Raw genomic sequence first — 23,265 nt, 5'->3', positions numbered from 1 at the left:
AGCGAGATATAAAACGGCCATCGCGATCGGATATGATGCTCAAAGGAGTACCATGGCGGCAGACAATTTCCTTGACATAAAGCTGCGCGAGATGCTCAACACGGTAGTTTTCACGAATGGGCAGAAAGTGAGCAGATTTAGTCAATCGATCCACTACTACCCAGATGCTATCATGTTTGCTTGCTGTCAAAGGTAACTTGGTAATAAAGTCCATCGCTATACCTTCCCATTTCCACGTAGGAATTTCTGGTTGTTCGAGCAAACCAGATGGGCGCTGGTGTTCAGCTTTAACTTTAGAACAAGTCAGGCACTTAGCTACGAACACAGCAATATCCTTTTTCATACCGGGCCACCAATAAGTTATGCGCAAATCCTTGTACATCTTATCAGCGCCGGGATGAATAGAATACCGAGATTTGTGCGCTTCACTCAGGATATCAGCGCGAAGATTCTCATCACAAGGGATCCAGATGCGATTGAGATAGCAGAGAATTCCACTCAGATTAGGGACAAAGAGTGCTTCCGCGCCACACGCTAACTCGGCGCGAAGGTTACCATTACTGATGGATGCGCGCTGCGCGTCACGAATACGCGATTCAAGGTTGCTTTGAATCGGCGCGAAGTGAAGCTGGGTGCGCGGCAAGATACAGTTAAGTTGGCAGGGTTTTCGGCTGAGCGCATCGGCTACCACATTAGCCTTACCAGGATGATACCGGATCTCACAATCGTAATCGCTGATGAGTTCGTTCCATCGGCGTTGCCTCATGTTAAGTTCCTTTTGATCAAAGATATGCTGAAGGCTTTTATGGTCAGTGTAAAGGATACACTTAGTACCATAAAGGTAGTGTCTCCAGATCTTCAAGGCAAAAACAACTGCACCAAGCTCGAGGTCGTGAGTTGTATAATTCTTTTCATGAACCTTAAGTTGCCTTGATGCGTAAGCGATAACCTTGCCTCGTTGCATAAGAACACAACCGAGACCTTGGTTGGATGCATCGCAATACACGACAAAATCATCATTACCCTCAGGTAGCGCAAGAACAGGAGCTTCACACAACAAACGCTTGAGCGTTAGAAAGGCTTCTTCTTGCTTCGAGCCCCAAATATACGGTTTACCTTTGTGCGTCAGAGCTGTTAAAGGCAAAGCGATCTTTGAGAAGTTCGAAATGAAACGCCGGTAATAACCAGCTAAGCCCAGAAAGGAACGGATCTCAGAAGGAGAGGATGGCGTAACCCAGTTCTTGATTGCTTCAATCTTGGATGGGTCGACATGAATACCCATCTTGTTTACAACATGACCAAGAAACTGTACTTCATCAGCCCAAAATTCACACTTGGAAAGCTTAGCATAGAGTTGCTCGGCTCTAAGCTTTTGCAATACTAATCGGAGATGTTGCTCATGCTCGGTCTTGGTCTTAGAATACACCAGAACATCATCGATAAACACGATCACGAATTTATCCAAGAAAGGCCTACACACCCGATTCATAAGATCCATGAAAACGGCGGGTGCGTTGGTTAGACCGAAGGACATGACCAAGAATTCAAAATGGCCATAACGAGTACGAAAAGCAGTCTTCGGAACATCTTCATCGCGGATGCGCAACTGGTGATAGCCAGAGCGGAGATCAATCTTCGAGAAACAAGAGGCACCTTGGAGTTGATCAAAGAGGTCGTCAATACGCGGTAAGGGATACCGGTTCTTAATGGTGAGTTTGTTCAACTCGCGGTAATCAATACACATGCGAAACGATCCATCTTTCTTTTTAACGAACAACACCGGAGCACCCCAGGGCGAAGAGCTAGGGCGAATGAATCCTTTAGCAGTCAACTCTTGGAGTTGGCTGGCCAATTCTTGCATCTCAGCGGGTGCAAGACGGTAAGGAGATTTAGCAACGGGGGAAGCACCAGGGACAAGATCAACACGAAACTCGACTTCACGAGCGGGAGGGATACCAGGAAGATCATCAGGAAAAACTTCAGGAAAATCACGCACAACAGGGATATCGCGAAGCTTCTTTCCTTCATCGGGTTTAACCACATGGGCTAGAAATGCAATACACTTCTTCCGCATGAGTCTTTGGGCTTCGGCGCAAGACATAAGTTTAAGACCACTGGAGGGTTTTTCGCCGTAGATATGAAGATCACCATTTTCTCGAGGTATGCGAATCAATTTCTTGGCGCAAATAACTTCGGCGCGATTCTTCGAGAGCCAGTCCATACCAATGATAACATCAAAGCTTCCAAGAGGCATAGGGATGAGGTCGATCAGAAAATCGTTTTCGTTAAGGTTAAGCGTGCAATCTTTAATTACCGAGTTTATTAAAACAGTTTCGCCATTAGCCAATTCAACTGAAAAATCTTCTTTTAAGTCATCGCGCGGTCGCGCAAGCTTCTGCTCGAAGGCGCGAGAGATAAAACTTCGATCGGCGCCAGTATCAAAAAGCATAGATGCATAAAATCCGTTAAGCAAAAATGTACCATTAACTACGTCGTTATTCGCTTGCGCTTGGTGCGCGGTTATGTTAAAAGCTCGGCCACGCGTCACTTGGTTCGAAATTTGGTTCACCGGATTCGCTTGAGTAATCTGAACTTGTAGCCTTGGGCACGCGTTCCGGAAATGACTTGGATCACCGCAGTTAAAGCACGATCTGGGTCGTGGGTTTTGGTAAGTTGGCTGTGGGTTCTGCGGGTAAGCTGGTGGTGTTGGCGCAATCGGATTGGAGGGAGGGGTTCTACAGTACTCAACGGAGTGACCTACGCGGCCACATCGGTTACATTGTCGACACGGGACTTGAGGTGGGTGATGAAGTCTACAGGTTGGGCAAAAGGGTTGGTTTCCTGTGTAAGGTTTCTTAGTTGGCGGGGCAGGGAGTGCGGGATTGGTTATGGCATAGTTGTGGCCTATAGGAGGCGCTGGGTAGGTTGACAGTGGGTTAGGCGCGTAAACTGGGGGTTGATAAATGGGTTGTTGGACAATGGGCGGGTTGGTAAGCGCATAGGCTTGTCTGCGCCTACGTTTCTGGTTATGGTTTGAGGGTTCTGGTTTGGTTTCTGTTGGTTCAGGGACAGTCTTGGGTTTGGTCTTCTCAGTTCCCCGCAGGAACAAGGTTCCTGCTCTGACATGGTTGTCGCTGAGCACAGCGGCCAATTCGATGGCGTCAGAGAGGGTAACTGGGTTTCTGGCCCATACAGAATCTTGAATTTCCATGGGGAGACCCCCAAGGAATTTCTCGATGGCTCGGCGGGAAGGGGTAACAAGGTGAGGGACCAGTAAGCTTAGCTCGTGGAAGCGCGTCGCGTACTCGCGCGCTTCACCGCTGTATTGCTTCAAGTTCCAGAATTCTTCCTCCAGGCGCTTAACTTCGTTGGGAGGGCAGAATTCTCGCGTAAGAATTTCCTTGAATTCCTCCCATGTCATGCTAGAAGCAGCCTCTGCGCCACGCGCATGAGCTACTCCATTCCACCATGTAAGCGCTCTGGATTCCAGGACACTGGAAGCATATAGGGTTCGTCTTTCTGAGGGGCATTGGGTATGGAGGAAAGTGTTTTCTATTTTCTCAAGCCACTGGAGCATCACGGTGGCTCCTTCAAGACCTGTGAACTTTGGAGGGTTACCCGCGTTAAAGGATTTAATGTTATAACTCGAGGTGTTGGTATTGTTTTGGCTCAAAGCTTGGGCTATTGCGGCGGCCATTTCCTGGGAACGTTGCTGTCTACGCATGCGCGAGGCTTCTCTTCTCTGAAATCGGCGAGATAGCGGAGGCATTCTATAAAAATTTTAATTTTAGTTAATATCTTGGTTTTAGCGCAAAGTTTTAATCTTATAAAGCTTGGTTTCACGGAGTTAGATACTATCAAAAGTTAAAGTAAAATAAATGATCCTAAATGCAGACTTAATAAAGGTAACAAATTCGAATCAAGAACCGACAATTCACGTATCACCAGGACTTTCCGAATTCCCAATTTAAAATATACGAGTAAACGAGTATTGGAGATTGACGATTCATGTATCACCATGACTTTCCAATCTTCAATATAAAATATACGAGTAAACGAGTATTGGAGATTGACGATTCATGTATCACCATGACTTTCCAATCTTCAATATAAAATATACAAGAAAATGAGTATTGGAGGTTGACAATTCATGTATCACCATGACTTTTCAAGTCTCCAACCTCAGAACATAATCGTAAATGGAAATTGAAAATCAACTATTCATGTATCACCATGACTTTTCGGATTTTCAATCCCAACAAACGAATATGTAAGTAAAATCAATAAAAATCGAAATTCACAAAAATCGAAATATCGCGGAATAAAACATAAAACCATATACTGCGCAAGTGCGAGCATATTCATAAATAACGAGTAATTAACAATAAGCGCGCAAACATGAGATTTCTCTCATGCGCGAGAAGGGACTCTTAGGTATTCTAGGCCGTTACGTCTAACCACCTATCCTAAAGTCAACGAGCTCTGATACCAATCTGTAACACCCCGACCAAAGGCGGATTATACATCGGGGCGCCACATATTGCTTCATTACTCGCGACACTATTGGTGTCAATATTTATTAATACACATTTTATCGCGCACGCGCAGCGGGGAAAATAAAGAACATAAATCAAACATAAATCAATATATTATAAATTATAACATTCAAACAACATTAACTTGTCCTGATACATTTTAATTCTAGGTCCAAAAGTAAAAACGTCCTACGTGTCCACAAGCTCCAAAACAGCTACTGCAAACCTGAACATGTGTTAAAATAAACGTCAAACACTTGCGTGTTGGTGAGAAATCAAGTTTAATAGATAATCATAGATAATCACAGTAAATCTGCGCGCAACACGTGTATGTCTAGAGTTTAACAAGGGTGTAATCAGATTGTGATCAAGCCTAAGATAGTTCATAGATCATAGTTCAATCCATGCTCCCAATTGAGCATAAAAACGAGAAAACATCTGTGCAAGTGTAAACAAAGAAAACCGTAAACGATAGGTCTCCCGTGTTCAACTAATGGTACCAACGGAACTGCGGAATAGGCCGAACAAAGCGGTTAATGATACACACATACAAATAAACAGCCAAGTAAACGTCCTCAACACATGGGATACTGCGCGACTAAAGTTCAAAAACAAGTTTAAGACTCAAGTTTTGTATGAACACATGAACATCCCAAAGCGTTTAAAATAAAAAGGGATTAGATACGAGATAACTCACTTGGTGATAGATATGCAAGAATCAACTCTTAAACAAGCAAAGTTAACCTATAATTAAAGATTATTGTTTTAACGATTGGTTTTAAGTCTTGATTATAAGTTAGCATAATTAATAAGTAAACTATTATATATAATATATATTACCGGAAAAGCAGGAAGAACAATGAGGAAGACGGAGGCAGAGAGGAAGACGGCAGAGAGAGCAAGGAGCAAGAGAACCGGAGAGATTAAGTGTTTTGTGTGTGATGTGTTAGGAAAAATAATGCTATTATTTATAGAGAAACCCTAGGAGACACAATCCTAGAAAAGGGGAAAAGATCTCAAAAAGCAAAAGATATCAAAAAGCATAAGAATCCAAAAGAAAAAGATATCAAAAGATATGGCAGCTGCAGGGGGCAAGATAAAAGCTGACAGGGAACAGTAACAGGCATGGACGGTTCAGATAAAGGTACTGGTCAAGCATGGCAAAAGCAGATCTCAAAAGATAATGTCAGTCACTTTTTCTGCCAACCAATGGGGTTGGTGCGCATGTTGCGCCGAAAGTAACTTTTCAGACAAAGCAGATTAGGTCAACAGCTCAAAAGATAAGACAACACAAAAGCAAACGGCTAGATTTAAACAGAAGAAAACTCAAAGGGTTTAGCGCGAGAAGGCTGAGTGCGCGAGCGCGAAGGCTGGCACAACAATCCTTAGCGCACTGCGGGAAGAATCACAAATCCTTAGCGTGCTGCGTGAAGAACAAGAATTCTAAGCGCATCGCGGGAAGAACATACATTCTTAGCGCATTGCGGGAAGAACATGCATTCTTAGCGCGCTGCGAGAAGAGTTCTCTTCACGCATCGCAGGAACAAGATGTCTTCACGCAGGCTTCCATGTAAGGAGTCTGGCGCGTGGAGCTGCAGACATCCTTAGGCGGGAAGAACCAAAGGAAAAGCAAAGAGGAGGGAAACAAGGCGTAAGGGTGGGACGGCGACAAGAGGGAAAAGGAGGCGGAAAGAGAGAAGGAGAGGGACGGGACGGCGGAAAGAAAGAGAGAGAAAGAGGCGGGAAGGAAAATATATATTATTATTAAAAGTAAAATATAAGTATAAATATTAATTAATAAAAGAGAGATCGGGTCAGAGAAACGGGTACCTGGGTCGGGTCGGATCGGGTCAGATGTCACACAATTGACCATGGAACATATCAAAAGTTCAAAACTGTATACTTTAAGCATGCTTAGGTGAGCAGGGTGGTCTTTTGTTTGGGCCAAACGGGGCTGTGGCCCCACCATCTTTTTTGTTTAGTAGTGTATTTTTACCAGAAAAATCCTAAAAAAATATATTTATTAAGTATGGTCCAGCCATGTTATTTGAGTCCGGCCCATCCATATTATTTGAGTCCGGACCAGCCGCGAAAGGTTAAAAAATAAAGCCTAGTTACAAATGAATTATTTTTTAACAGCCAAGCTCAATTGAACCCTATTACCCTAACATTTGATCTTAATCGAGATATTTTAGTTTTAGACTTTTAGAGTCTTGAATTCAATTAGCAATTGAGGTTTGGCTTTAAGGAGGCATTCGACAATCAGCAGGGACGGTTTGTCATGGTGAGGTTCACAATTGCATTTCATCATTTGTTTTTTTTTTGTTTTCAATTTTGTAGGTTAGGGTTTGGATTTATAGGTTATTTACGGGATACGTTGACTCATTGAGTGTGTTGATATGTCATAACTCATAAATGTTACTATGTCAGGTTAATTTGTTGAATGTTTCTTGTGGTTATGTGTTAGGTTAAATCATGGTAAAGTCGAAAAGAATTGACTCTTTTTTCAAAAGAAAGGTTGCTGATAGTTTTGATTTAACATCCGTAGTTTATGAGTTCAAAGAGCTTAAAGGTCGCCGGACTTAGTTGTGATTCTTTTAATCTTGTTTTTGTTTGTTTAAACTATTGACTTCTTTTGTGTGTAAGAACAGTAATTTAAATGACTGAATTTAAATTTAAATTATTTAATTGGTATTTGAGTTGATTAACTGAATATAGATTTTATTGTTTGACCCATCCCGAACCGGATTATTGACCCGAAACATGAAGCATGGGAAAATTTTTTTTGGCTCTCATGAATTTCGGCCCATCCGTCACTGTAGGTAAGAGTAGTAACATGACAAGTGATCAATAGGAAAGTCTCTGCTGGGGCAACCAAACACAAATTCATGATTTTCTAGATATACAATCCAAACAGATAATGTTAGAAGTACGAAAGGCTGGATGTTACACAATTCTTTCACTACAATCCGCCACAAACTAGAAAGAACGTGACTTGAGTTAACAATAGTTGCCACTACTTGTCATTTAATAAAATAGTACAAGTTTCTTTGGTCGTCGATATATCCATCACAAGACACATTGAAATAACTTGCCATCATGTTAGAATTTTAACAACCGAATCCTCCAATAAGAGTTGTTATTAAGTTCCATTCCCATTTGCACAGGTTAAGCAATCATCCATTTTTAACAATATCATATTATACACTTGTTTAACGTTAGCCAACACATAATTATTAGTGGATCACATTTCAAGAATATATTTTTATATATTGTGAACTAGGTAGTTTGAAAAATCAAATCTTATTAATTATCTTATTATATGATTTTAGTTCTTTAAGTTGCAATAATTATATACAAAGTACACATCAAAACTCTTAAAAAATCAGAAGGGCTGAAAAATATAAACAAACTGTTTGTAAGTATATTGTTCTGTTAGTTTTAATATATCTTGCTATTAAACTAACAATTGCAAGCGTTTCTATCGGTAAAAAAAAATTTACCAAAGGATTCAAATCAAGGGTTAAATGATATTGAATTATTAATCATCCATAACCAATAAAAAACAAACTTGCGTGGCTTACTTCATGTCTTTTTTTTTCTAATTCATGCCTTAAGTTACTAAACTTTTAATTTTAGACGACATTGACACATTTTATTCAATTCCAACATACAAGAAACTAAACTGTTATAGTGAGTTTTATATTTGTGTGTAGAAGTAAAAACAAAAAAGTGTAAAGAAAACATGTTCATAACCAAATGTAATATTTTTCTTAAAATAGCCGGTTTTGACCCTAACTTGTACCGACCAAACTGGTTCTTATGTGTTGCGCCGATTGACACGACCCGTCCGTTTTGCTAGTTATAAGAGAACACAAGTAGCAAATTTGACATGTTTACTTAAAGGGTCGAATACAAGTTGAACTTACCTGGAATGCTCCAAGTTATACTAAAAGTGGGCCTGTTTCAAGTGGAACTTGGTGACCCATTACGTAAATCAGAGTAAAAACACTGTGAGAAATGTTTTATTTACAACAAGTATCTCATTGAAAACCAAACCATCATTCCTCTCATATATCAAACAATTTTGAGATTATTGTATAGAAGATAGAACACAAACAAATCATAATAATAAACAACCAATTTAAAAGAAACAAATTAGTATTTTGAACACCTTGCTCATTATTTTACTTCTTACAATGATTTTGTATAATATCGGTTTGCAACACTGATAATTAAAACTATTTTTCTATCATTTATAATAGTCAAGTATACTTTATGGCCTTAACCTGCAAGATTTGAAACAAAAAAAAATGTGCGTTGTGGTTATAACTGACAGCACAATCTCTTGCTTCATGAAAATAAATGGATATAAACATATTATCAAGGAAACAAAACTCACCATGACACCACTCTATTCATTTTCTATATCAGCTTGGCTCGAAACTCTAGTTGATGCAAGTTGTGACAATGAATAAGCACGATTAATTTCACTATCAGTTAACATGTTACAAAAAAAAATGCACATAATTATTAGATCCGCAAGAAAGAGTATTGATATGCATCATCATCAATCTGCTATTATCCATGAGTGCTAAATTATGTCACTTTAGCAAAAGTTATCAATACAAATAAAAGAGTTTATTATATATAATTAATAGTAAAAAAATAATCAACTGAGATGAACCATTTTCGTATTGCTCAAAGTAAAGACAAATTGTGGCACCTTCTGAACCGGTCACTAATAAACTAAAAATATACAACACAAATTTACACACATTAAAATGAGTTTCAAAAGTTCTTTTATTCTAATTTTTTTACTTTATTTACTACTAAAAATTTATAGATAATATCATTAATATAGAATTTATAAAATATTTATTTGTTGTTTTAATTAGATAGTTATGACTTTCAAAAAAGAACAATAATGATGCCACTTGACAAAAAAATAGATCAATTAGGTGCCATATGACACAACAATGGTTTTTGTTTATTTTATACAGTTAGGATGATATTGTTTCCTATTTGATTGACATATCCTTCTGTTTAATGAGAAGACATCGAAGCATTCACGTTAATATGGTATCTTGCCTAGTTTTTCTTTTTCTCTCTAACATTAGCCAGACCTACCCTGCTTACTTGCTGTCAAACCTCTGTCACCATCACCGTCCATGTTACTCCCTCTCAACCATGGCCGGTGATGATGCAACACCTCCGGCAGATAATAAATCTCCATCCCTTCATCCTGTTTATACGACTACAAACATTCAGAACAAGGTTCGTGTTCTCAACGGCAAATTTGTTACTTACTCTTCGTGGGTGAAGTTGTTTCGGCTTAACGTCAAGGGATATAAAGTAATGTCCCACATTGATGTCACACCTGCTTCTACTGCTACCGATCCTAATTACCCCACTTGGTCTGAAATCAACGCCATCGTCCTTCAGTAGATATATGGCACGATATCATACGACCTAATGGAGCGTATTCTTGAATCTAAATCTATGGCCTACGTGGCGTGGAAACATATTGAAGCAGTCTTCTTGAACAGTAAAGCCTCTCGTGCGGTGTAGGGATGACAATGAAACCCGAACCCAATGGGAAAACCCGATACCCGACATAAATGGGACGGCCGGACGAGTAATACCCGACCCGTTAGCGTTTGGGACGGGTTTGGGATTTCTAATATATCCTATTACCCAACACGATTACCCGATAACATAGACCCATTTACCTGATATAGCTTATTATATATATATATGTATATATATATATATATTGATATACTATATTCCAAATATATAACTTGTTTATGTCAATTATTTGAGATATTTTACCTTTATGGAACCATCTTTGTAATCGATTAGTTATATCTTGTCAAAAACCCAGGTAGAAACTTGACAAGTTTTGAGTCCGGTATACCCGACGGGTATTTTGTCAAAACCCGATAGGAAACTCAAAACCTGATGGGAAAACCTAAAACCCGACGGGTAATTACCTGATTAAAACCCAACGGGTTTGGGACGGGTTTGGGATGGACTTTTATAACCGGGTATGTGTTTGGAATACCTAAACCCGACCCAAACCCGACCCATTGCCATCCCTAGTGCGGTGGCTCTTGAGAATGAGTTCACCAATTTAACAATCAATGTTATGCCGTCTCTCGATGCCTACTATCAACGTCTCAAAGAACTTGCCAACCAGCTTGCAGATGTTGACCAGCCCGTCTCTGAGAAATGACTTGTTACTCAGTTGGTACGGGGGTTACTGATTGAGTGATGTTACTGCTTCATTAATTAATAATTCGGCTCCATCGTGGGAAAAAGCTCGCAACATGATTGACCAAGAGTTTCATCGACAAAGTGTTCTAGGAAACCGTAGCTCACATGGCTCAACCATAACCTGCTTTAGCAGCTTCCACTACAAATCCTCCTGCTCAACGATTTGGTAGCACTAACAACAATGGGTCTCGAACTAATAATTTTGTAACAGGGGCCAAAACAATTCTAGAGGGGGTTATAATAATAGGGGATGCGAAAATCAAAGATGGTCTAATAAAACTAACCGACCAAACTGTGGTTCAAATTCATATGAAAATCCTAGGAATAATAATAAGCGAAAAGTTAAAATACAAAGGGAGACAAAAATAAGAAGGGTGAGAAGTATTTGTGGCCACACAAAAACCAAAAAAAAAAATTCCAAAAAATTAATAAAAAAAATCATAACTCAAAATATAAATAAAAATTAAAAAAATGAAAAAAACAAAAATGTTCCCCTCATCATTCTCGTTCAAAAAGAAAAAAAACCCTCTGAAAAGACACAATGCAGAGACATAAGACACAATGACAAAAATGAACAAAAGACACAATTATAACTAAAAAAGACACAATAAATCGCAAAATATAACACAATGCCGAACAAAATATAACATAATGTTGAGTATTATAACACAATATCAAGAAAAAAAGACACAATGTCAAGAAAAAAAAAGACACAATCAATGACGAAAATAAACACAAAACACAATAATAAACAAAAAGACATAATGGTATTTTTCACTCAACATTGTGTCTTTTTCGAGTATTTTTTTTAAGAAACGAGGAAGACGGTGGAAACATTTTTGTGTTTTTACTTTTTTGTTTTTTTATTAAATTTTGAGTTATGATTTTTTATTTATTATTTTTGAAAGTTTTTTTTTTTTTTTGCTATAAATCCTTCTCATACTTCTTATTTTTGTCTCATTTTATAGAATAACTTGAATTTAATAATAATGACCCAAATTATTATGGCAATAATGTTCCAGCAAGAAATTCGCAGCCTAACTATTGGCCCAACTGGTGGGGCATGCCACTACCCCATGTCCATTCCCAGCTCAACAAGGTTGGGCCCAAGACTTGTTATGGATTTTTTAGTCTCCAGTAAATTTATTTCTTGTAATAAACTTTGTTCATCTTTCATTTGTCTTCATTTAATGTGCCTAAACTAAGAACTTACATTTCTTTGATTCGGATTCGACTACTTTATTACTTTTCGATGTTATTCATTATGATTTATGGACACCCCCTATGCTTAGTCATGCCAGTTATAAATATTATATGGTACTTTTTGATGATTTAACGCAATTTTCCTAGGTATACTCGTTAAAATTCAAATATGAGGTGTTAACCAAAATTTACCCAATTTCATGATTGTATTAAAACCTAATTTCATACCTCCATTAAATCTTTTTCAAAGTGATAATGGACGAGATGTTTAACAATCATCAATTCAAATAATCTGCTACCACCAACGACCTTCAATTTCGATTTTCATGTCCTTACACCTCACAACAAAACAACAAATCTGAACGTATGATTCGGCATCTAAATGAAATCATGCTCACTCTCTTGGCTCGTGCTTCTTTACTTAGCCACTTTTGGGTTGAAGCACTTCACACCTCAGCCTATCTTTATACATCCTCCTGACCGCGCTACTTAAAAAGCTCACACCCACTGCAACACTTTATCACCGACATCCAACCTATGATCATCTTAGCACATTTGGTTGCGCATGTTACCAAATACCACAGCCACTCGACCACATAAATTGCACCTCGGTCCTCCTTGTGTATTTTTCTTGGTTATCCGGCTAACCATAGGGGCTAATGGTGTGTTGATCTTGCCACTGACTAGGTCATCCTCTCATGTCATGTAACATCTGATGAATAAAAATTCCCTATGTTTCATCTAATAATACCACTCCTTGCCACTCTTTCCTTCCCCACTCGTCTTCAACCATCCTAATACATTTTACCCACCTTCATTGACCCCGCCTCAGCCTACTGACCATTCGTTACACACTGCTCCCTCCCAAACCATGGCTCAAGCATCTACCACCCACCTACCATCCCAATCACCCAACAACCCAACTCACTCCTTATATCTAGCCCACCCTCAACCCACTACATCCCAGTCTTCGGCTCATTCACCTCTACCCACTGTTACACAACAAACAATACCTCCTAGCCCATCGACCAACACCCACCACATAACAACTCGTTCTAAACATGGCATATACAAACCACCTGTCGTGTTAGACTTACACACTCACCCCGATTCCTCTATATCTCCTATACTCACGCCCTTACCAACCCAAACTGGAAACATGCCATGCTTGATGAATATGGTGCTTTATTGAACATTGAGACTTCGGAACTTGTACCTAGACCGCTTGATGCTCATATAATTTGTTGTATGTGGTTATTGCGTCAAAATTTTCATGCTAACGGTTCTTTGCAGCGCTATAAAGCACGGTTAGTTGTTAACTGTAAAACACAGTATGTCGGTGTTGATTGCGACAAGAAATTTAGTCCGGTAGTTAAACCTACTGTCACACCCCGACTCAGGGCCTGGGTGCGACACCCGTTAGTTGGTATCTGGTTTTGAAAATATATCAGAGTTGCGGGTTTGTTTTAGCGGAAGTCTTTAAAATATAATATTATTATATTGAAAACTCAGGAGTTGAATACCCGTTTTGATATTTCAAATACCTGTAATTTTGAAAAATATAATTCTTTATAATATTTTAAATAAAACATCTGAGCCATCAGATCACCTCTAATGACTATGTCCCCAATTTTTTTATCAATCTTGCCTGTCAGTTCTATTCTGTACAGTTTCCTTAACATGTGGAGGAAAAATACGTCAGCACACAGCCGGTGAATGACGCTGACTCAGTTTAATACCATTGTGTAAACAACAACAATACCTTTTTGACAATACTCATTAGGCACCTAACTCAATTGGGTTAAAATTACCCTAAATACATGTACAGTTAATCATATACACAATATCATTTCTCTGAATAGTCCATAGACTTCCAGAGGCGTGTTTGATGATATGCGTGGCCTCGGGGAACTCCGAGTCACCACGTATGAATGGATCCAGACACATGTATACTCTTAATATGAGTATGCCCATTTCTCATTATTGTAACACAAAGTTTTAAGGATTCGTAAATCGCATGCAAACAGTTTAGACTCTAAGTTTAAGGCGTATTCTCCATTTATGATTGTAATCAGTTTCTGACACTGATTCCTGTATATTGATCAGCTTGATTACTGACCCCGGTCTGTAAATCAGTTTCTGTTACTGATTCCTGTTTCGGTTTTCAGATTTCTGATTGATTGACTATTATCTCGGACCTATAGTATGAGAATAACATGTGTATAAATATCTAGATCAACGATCTAGCTTCAGACCCCGTAGTCTGTTTTGTATAGCTTTAACCTTGAAAAATCATTTGTTTGTATAAAACATTTGGACCTATAGTCCTTTTGTATATTTATCAATTTTATGTCAGGTTTCTTTTTCAGGAAGAAACATTTATACAAGGTTTTTTCTTCAAGAAGAAACATCTAAACCAGGTTTATTCTTCAAGAAGAAACATTATTTTAACTACAACATGTGTGAATGAATAGTATATTTCTTAATCATTAAGAATGACTATTTTAACTATACTTCTTGCGTTTCTTAATCTTGAAGAAACTAAATTAACTATAACCTTTGCTTATGAAAAGTTATATTATACTTAACAATGATCAAGGTTTGGGTTATACCCCCGACTATGGTCTAAGCTATTATTATAATAATAAAATAATAATTTAATTAGAACCCCTACCTCGTACGGGTATTTGGAGTTAGTTGGCTAAGACTGATCAAGCGGCACTGCTACTCTATATCGCGTACTACGGCTTAAACCGTCAGAGATTCGGAGCTTGGCATGTTCCACGAGACCGGCACGCAAACCTAGGCTAACTATGTGAAAATGTGTGTGTTGAGGTGTGAGTTGTGAATGCTATGAACCCTCCCTTTTATAGCCGAAATTGGGTACCATCGCGTAGCGCGATGGTCCCTTGTCTTAAGCCATCGCGTAGCGCGATGGCAGGGGATTGACGCGTGGCTACTGACTCAGCCCAAGAATCTGCCACGTGTCCCCCTCTCGCGACACCTGTTGCTGTGTCATCATAGACCATCGCGTAGCGTGATGGGCTTGTGCTTGGGCTCATCGCGTAGCGTGATGGGTTCCAGAATTCAGAATTTTAATTTTAGTCCCTCGTCTTTGATAACTTGTTACTTCTTGATCATACTTCCGTTTTCCAAAAATACTAAAGCGGCCCTTATGCGGCGATGCGAGATGGCAGGGGATTGACGCGTGGCTACTGACTCAGCCTAGCGTCTGCCACGTGTCCCCCTGTCGCGACACGTGTTGCTGCGTCATCATAGACCATCGCGTAGCGTGATGGCCTTGTGCTTGGGCTCACCGCGTAGGGCGATGGGTTCCAGAATTCAGAATTTTGATTTTAGTCCCTCGTCTTTAATAACTTGTTACTTCTTGATCATACTTCCGGTTTTCAAAAATACTAAAACGGCCCTTATGCGGCGATGCGAGCGTGCGAAGTGCAAAGTGCGCCATCAAAACTCCATATTACGCCCATCGCCCGAGTCCGAGTCCGTGTCCGTGCGCGTCGCCCTCAGTCTAATCTGATTTCGTGTTTAACTTTCAATGCAGAATGATGAAAATTTTCGGACCTGTTGCTAACTTTACATCTAGATTGATGTAATCAGTCAATAGTTAAGAAAATCATAAGTAATTGTAAATTGCTAAACACAGTGGCCAGTTGTGTTTAATTATTTACCTTACCTTTTGTTTTCTAAACATTTACCAATGTTAGCTCTATTGCTTCGTGGATTCGATCTGTCGAATCAATTCCATATCGTATCTTTGTACTCTTGAGCAATCAATTCCTTACCTTTTGTTTTCTAAACATTTACCAATGTTTGTTATGCTATCAATTGCCTTTTTGAATACTCTAGAGTTCTTTTCCTTTGACTTTTTGATCAATCCATGTTGATAGTTCATTAACAGTATTCCTTGAATACCTTGCGATCGAGCAAAGATTTCTTTCAATTGATATGCTGCCTTTATATATTTTGATGTCACCCGACATCTAATTTATCTTTTCTCAGTGATTTTCAGAATCTTTTCCCTCATTATGTTATTAACCTGTATTTGTAATAGGCCTGCATAAGTATCTAAATGGTATTTGTTAATTAATCAGCAAACTTTCAGTATGTTTTAGTTCAGCAAACTCGTGGCGGCAGACTCGTGGTCTGATCAGCAAACTTTTAAGTTTGATTTAATTCAGCAGACTCTCAGTCTGATCAGCAAACTTTTAGTCTGATTTAGTTCAGCAGACTCTTAGGTTTGACCTAACCTTAATAGAGTTTTTATAGTTATGTTATATTTTGTATTTACATATGATATTTAGTATGGCACGTCTTGGCTTAATAGAGTTAGTCCATTCAACTGGATGAATCTGTCAGATGATAAACCAAATCAGCATGTTATTGGTTTTGAGCGTTAGCTTTAAATTAAAATGCTCAATTATCTTTCTTTTTAGAAACACTGAATATGAGCATTTTTGTGTATTGACAAAATCTGTATGCTAATATTTCATTTATAACTTAGGGAATTAAAAACCCTTTCTTGGTTTACAAAACTTCTCGTTTCAAAACGAGTTACAACTTAATATCCAAAAGTTACTGTTTTATTTGACATTCTTTTGATATAATCTTGTTTATTCTTTTCTTGGTTGTTTGTCGGATATCTCTGATTTTCTTCAGACATTAGTGTCAGTCTTGATTAGCTTTTCTTTTCGGGAAATTTGTCATGAAGTGACCCGTTTCTCCACATATGAAATATACTCCTGATTTCTTCCTGCATTCTTGCATTGAATGTCCTTCTCTAGTGCAGTATGCACACTTATCTGTGCCTTCACGTCGACATTTCCCAGAATGTTTTCTTCCACAAGTTTTACAAGTGGATTTTGAAGTATTTATTTTTCTTTCTATCTTCTCAGAATCTTTCGGTTTCTTGATTTATTTTTCTTCTTTCTTTTCTTCCTCTTCTAAGTTTCTATCATACTACTGCGCCATCAAAATGCCACATTACGCCCATCGCCGAGTCCGAGTCCGAGTCCGTGCGCGTCGAGTGCTTCGCACCCTCCGCTAGGACTATGGAGAGTGGTTAGTCACATTAAAACATTTCTATGGAAACTTGCTTCCTTATAAAGAACTTCCATTTCTTTTCTTGTTTCCATGTGGGATGAAACTTTTCTTCCTTATTTATACCTATGGGGAATGCTTCCCTTTCTTTTCATATTTCCATGTGAGATGGATTTTTCTTATTTTCTTAACATAAGATATTTTATTTTTCTTATCTCATTTTTCCCATGACTTATCTTGAGAATATTTTTAATCCTTCAACTTTTCAAAGTTGACAACTTTAACCCAAAATAAATATGGGTTTTTCCGAGATGTTACACCTACTACCATTCAGACTGTTTAAGCTTGGTCGTCTCTCGAGCATGGTCGATTAACCAACTAGATGTAAAAAATGCATTTCTTCATGGTGACCTTAATGAAATTTTTTATATGTTCCAACCACCAGGTTTCACCGACCCGGATCATCCTGACTTTGTCTGTAAGCTGAAAAAGTCTTTATTTGGTCTTAAGCCGGCATCCATAGCGTGGTATCATCGGTTTGCTTCATATATTACCAGATGTGGTTGCACGAGCTGTACTAGTGACACATCTCTATTTATTTATCTTCAAGGCAACAATGTTGCTTATTTGTTATTATTTGTAGACTTGCTTCAGACGATTATTCGTACTTTGTCACAGGAAATTTCCATGACCGATTTGGGTGATTTACATTATTTCTTGGGAATTATGTTGAAAAGAAAAACAGGGGTCTATTTTTATCTCAAACATCTTATGTGATGGATATTTTATCTCGGGCCGGTCAACACACAGTCTAAATTAAGTGCGAATAGTGGTCTACCAATTGTTGATCGATATCTATATCGTAGTCTGGCTGGGGCTCTTCAATAATTAACTTTCACGCGTCCGGATATCTCTTACGCTGTTCAGTAGGCTTGTCTTTTCATGGCATGATCCCCAGGAATCTCACATGGCTTTTCTTTTGCGTATCCTTCCGTATTTGAAAGGTACGGTCAGTTTTGGTCTTCACATTTCTCCCTCCAAATCTCTATACCTCACTGTGTACTCTTAAACGAATTGGGAGCTAGGGTGTCCGGATTCTCGTCGCTCTCAGCATCCAATTTTTTTGTTTATCTTGGTGATAATTTGATTTCTTGGTCATCTAAGCATCAAGCGACTATTTTAATATTTAGCATCTAACTCATACTCAAATGTCAAGATTCCTTAGTTTGATCAATAACTCTTAACAAGAAATAGTAATTTATTATCATCAGTACTGGAATTCACATTCAACTAAGATTTTTCTTTACCGCCTACACATTTATTCAATTCTTTTACTTACTCCTCAAAACACCCATGTGCCAAATTTTCTCATTTAGGCATTCCAAATTCAACCACCCTAGAATGATTTATTGTTACAAAATGTGTTGTCCCAAACACGCAAACCGGCCCACGCTAGATCTAGTGATTAGGATTTAGGCTAAGTTACTTATCCTATTCGATTTTTCAAATTTAGACCATCAGCACCATTATGGGCTATCTGCATAAAAACTTACCTTATTCACCCCCAATGATTTTTTTCAAATTTATTAAACTCTGGAACAATTTTATATATATACATTTACTTGAGGTTGTGTGTAGTGTTGGTTGTATAGTATGAAGGTAATTTTGTACCATGAAGTTTTAATTCAGAGATTAGCCCTTTACCCTTTTGTGATCTACATCTTCCCTCTTTTCGTGAAGTATCCAAGTACGTGTCAGTTTCTTTACAATTTGCATGGTGCGTATCCGTCTTAAAGATCAGATCAATATCATCAAACGCCTCGCCAATTTCAACACCACAACAGATTTAACCACCGATAACAACGATGTTAGAATTATCGAACACTACGCATCGGTTCTCCACGGTGGCTAATAGCGGTTGAGGTAGGTGCCATCGATCGGTAGTGCGATAATTCCCGGTTATCCTATGACGAACCAGATGGCGTTCAGTGGAGAGGTAAAGAGATCAATAACCAACCGAAAATTTAATCAATTGTTGATTTCAGAGACCCCAAATTACCAGCGTTTGAAGGATGCATTAAATTTCAAAGGCAAACAAGGTCAAGATTATTTCTTTGCTTGGATGGAGTTACAATGTAACACCACGGCCAGGATAGGGCTGACGTGTCACTCGATACATTAATTATAGTCATTAAAAACTTTTTCATTAAAGTCTTAACTCTAATATTAAAACCGCACAACGGTCAAAAAACATTCAAATTAAAGTGGTCGACAAAATGACAATAAAATAAAGTTGTTTAACTCAAAAGAAATTTTATTAAGTTCCCTCATTTTCAAGTGTCTAGCCTTTTTCTTTTACTCTCTTATCACACATTTCCCCGGTTCCCTTGAGTACCTGTAACAAATACAAGGAAACACAAAAAAAAGAAACACGACTGAGCCAAAAATTGCCCAGTAACGGAGGAAACAATAGCAATAACAATAGACGATTAAGAACAATACGATACAATGAACGATCAAATGAGAAACCAATAAAGTACGCGAGCCAGTAACAGTAACAATACGCTGAACGATCAATTTTGAATCAGTACAATAATAATATATCTATGTAAATACCCATGTGAGCCAGTAACAATAACAGTAACAGTAACAGTGCAGTATGTACATTAGCTGCAGACTAATGCACCAGTAATTAAGTGAGATAGGAATGTGGGCACACACACCTAACCATCTCACTCCAGTAACAATTTACCTAGGATCGATCCATACGCCTCTCAGTAATCAGTAAGTGCTCTCATCACACAATAAAATAGAGACGCTGTGGACTAATCGCTCCGCCACAGATAGAGAACGTCAAAGGTGCCTCGATTGACGCCCTATGTCCCCATAGGTGGATAAATGCTCGGGTATTGAGGTCAAATAAAAGTCAATAACAATAGTCAATATCGATATAATATGTCTCAATAACAATAACCCAATATACAATGGTCTATTCGGAACATGCGATAATGAGTGCAATAAAATATATTCTATCGCATGCATTTCAGTTATCAATTTAACAATAACAATCTAACAATTTGCAATATATAATGAAATGACTTAATAAGGGTGACAATGACCCGATACTATGAAACGATCAAAAACTATGACTAACAACTCAAGAACCGGTATATTACGAGAACAAGGACACAATATGACGCTACCAGTGCAAGGCCACGAAACCCGTACACTATGAGATCGATGAAAACAATATTTACGCTATAATTTAAATACTACAGAATCCGTACCTTAAATGATAAGCAAAAACACACCAAGTAAAAATCCTCCTTTAACTCTTGCGTTAACCTACAATATTTGTGGTAACTTAGATTATGTTTGTTTATTTATTTATTTATGTTAAGTGGTTAACCCGTTTAAATTAGCAAACATAGTTTGTATCTTTTAATATATACCAACTCAAGTTTCAAAGGCCTTTAAGCCATGGCGATATCAAATTCATAAATATAAGTAAATACATGTTTTTATCGGTTTACAAAATATATTGGTTAAAAAAGTTTCTATCACCTTCACAAAATAATATATTTATTATAAAAGAAATCTTCTATTCAAAATGTATTTTTGTGATTAAAAGTAGAATTATGTGATATCAACTTGTAAAATTCTTTTTAAATAAAACTTGGCAGGGCAGCTTCAATCCAATTCAAAACCTGTACATAAAAAATACTAATGTTGTCATCTCCATGTTACCTCAACAGTTTACTCTAAGTTCCATTGTATTACCTCAACAATTTAATAAGTTCCATTGTATTATTATAAGCGAATGCATATGGTCAAGTTTCAGTTACCTGAAGCCGATGAACTTGCGAATCAGATAGTTGGTGGTGGTGACTGGCTATCCCCGGGAACAACAGAAAAACGGTGGCGGCAGTTTTTCTTCCACAACCAACGACGGTCGGCGGTACTTAATCGTGATTTCGGTGGCAGCGGTCTAATGCGTGATAGCAAGAAGTGGCGGCGGAGCGGCGTGTGGTGTTCGGCGTTTGCGATTTCCGGTTACTACCGGGGCGGCGGTGGTGGTAGAGAAAACGTGATTTTTAGGGTTCTTCGACCGCCGTCCTTTTATTTAAGCAAATCGAGATCTCCATAATTTTTGGTTTAATTGATTTCATTTAGGAAAACTCAAATTTTGCCGTAAAGTCAGTTCGTATCTTTCCAAGTATTTCAAATTCACTTTCACATAATGGCATAACTGGTCCCTGGACTTACTATAACTAAATATGAGTTTTTGCAAATCAAACCTCTAAGTTTGTAATGTTATTTATTTGATACGATCATTAACATAAATAAAATGACATGGCTAACTATAGAATTAGATTTATTATTAAAATGCTTGATTAATCGTCATTGATATTCTATCGGTTTAACAAGGTATTAACTCTTTTAGAAATCAAAACTTATTATCACGCTCGGTAGTCAACATTATTATTTGGTCGGTTTTAATAATCACTATATCATTAACATATTAATTCGATATTTAATATTTTAGGGTTTTGATTTTCGTATATTACATACAATGACCAAATTTTGTAGTTCTATGCCGGCGATCCAAATGCAATCCTGACTAGAGAGGCTTGGGCGCTTTATCCATTTCAAATATGTATCGTTTTCTCATAAGTTTGTTACCTCTATAATCTGATTTACAATTTGGATATCTTGCATGTTGACTTAATTTCATATCTGCATATGGTTGTGTATATTTTGATGATTTAATCTCAAAACCTTAACTTTTTTTTACCTTTTCAAATCTACATTCATTTTAATCTCAAGTAAGTTGCGTTTATTAGTGTTTAATTGATTGTGATGGTGTGGTTTCAGCTTGCAATTTGACTGAAGAGGAAAGAAGGGCACATAGAGAAATCTCTTGGGATATATGTGGCTTTTACATGATGAAGTTTTGATCTCACAATTTGTTCGTGGATAATCTCTTAAGTTTCTTGGTGATTGTTGTATTAGTTTACTTATTATAACATTTGTTTAATTTGTATGATACAAGCAATTCTTGATCCAAAGTAAGTTTATTTTAGTTTGACTTGGCCCAGGTTTCGGGCAGTGTTTTGGGTGATTCGGGCACATGACAGAACAAAATGGGTTAGGTCAAATCAAATTTGGGTCGGAGTTAGTTACAAATCAGAAGGCTTAGCATGTAACGAGTTGGTCGTGCAAATAATACCAACAAAAATAGCATAGGCGTTGTTTGGGATTATTTTTGGTATTCTGACTTTCTTAGCAACATATAGATCATAACTTCATTAGTGTTGAATTCATTTCTATTATTTTTAATAAAGTTACACTTTGGAGTTTAGATGATTATGTTAAAAGTTAAATGGTGTTAGCATAAAAGTTTGGTTTTAATAATGTTAATATCAAACTAAAGCATGTTTCTTTATAAATCTAACAAGAATATGTGGTGTTTAGTTTAAGCTGATCATTGATGGTTGCCATACTCATTTAACACGTAAGTTGTGGTTCATAGGAGTTGTTTGGTTGAAGTAACTTTCTTTTCGAGTAGCCTTCATGTTACAACTAAGGCCAATGGTCTCTTTGATATCTTTTTTATATTTCTTATGTTTTTATAATGTACACTTGGTTATGTGTGTGTCTTAGTATGTAGCAGATAGCTGTCAAACTATCTTAACAGCTAGCAAAAGGCCGCCTAAGCAGCACGTACAACACCACCAACTCCTGCAATGCCACCCGCCAGACAAACAGATGCAGAGGTAGGCAAGAAGAAGGGGAGAGCATAACTACATTATCTAACTCTTTCGTAACCCAACTATATGGTAGCTAGATAAACCGAGACTACTCTTTTGTAAGTATGGCAGCGCGACATGTAAAACACAACCTTTTGTAACTATGCAAATTAAATAGGAATACCCTATCACAACACGTTAGTACCACTCTACAGCTGCCTATGGTGGCAATGGACAATTGACATTTGTTATGCACCCCTGCAACGAGGGGGTTCTCCTTACTAGTAAGGTTAAATGGTTGGGAGCAAAATCCTTACGTAAAGGTCATCCTATCAAACTTTCAGGCATTAAGATAAGTTTCAATGTGGATAAATTATCATAAGGGATTCCCAACTATCATAAGATTCCCGTTTTACATCATAGGCACTTGGGAGGAG

The sequence above is a fragment of the Bidens hawaiensis genome, unplaced genomic scaffold (genome assembly GCF_021521415.1).
Source record: "Bidens hawaiensis isolate Kalapana, Puna unplaced genomic scaffold, B.hawaiensis_p1.1 tig00000055_1, whole genome shotgun sequence".
In the NCBI taxonomy this organism is placed as follows: Eukaryota; Viridiplantae; Streptophyta; class Magnoliopsida; order Asterales; family Asteraceae; genus Bidens; species Bidens hawaiensis.
The sequence above is the reverse complement of the archived record's forward strand: the minus strand, read 5'-3'. Positions refer to the sequence as shown.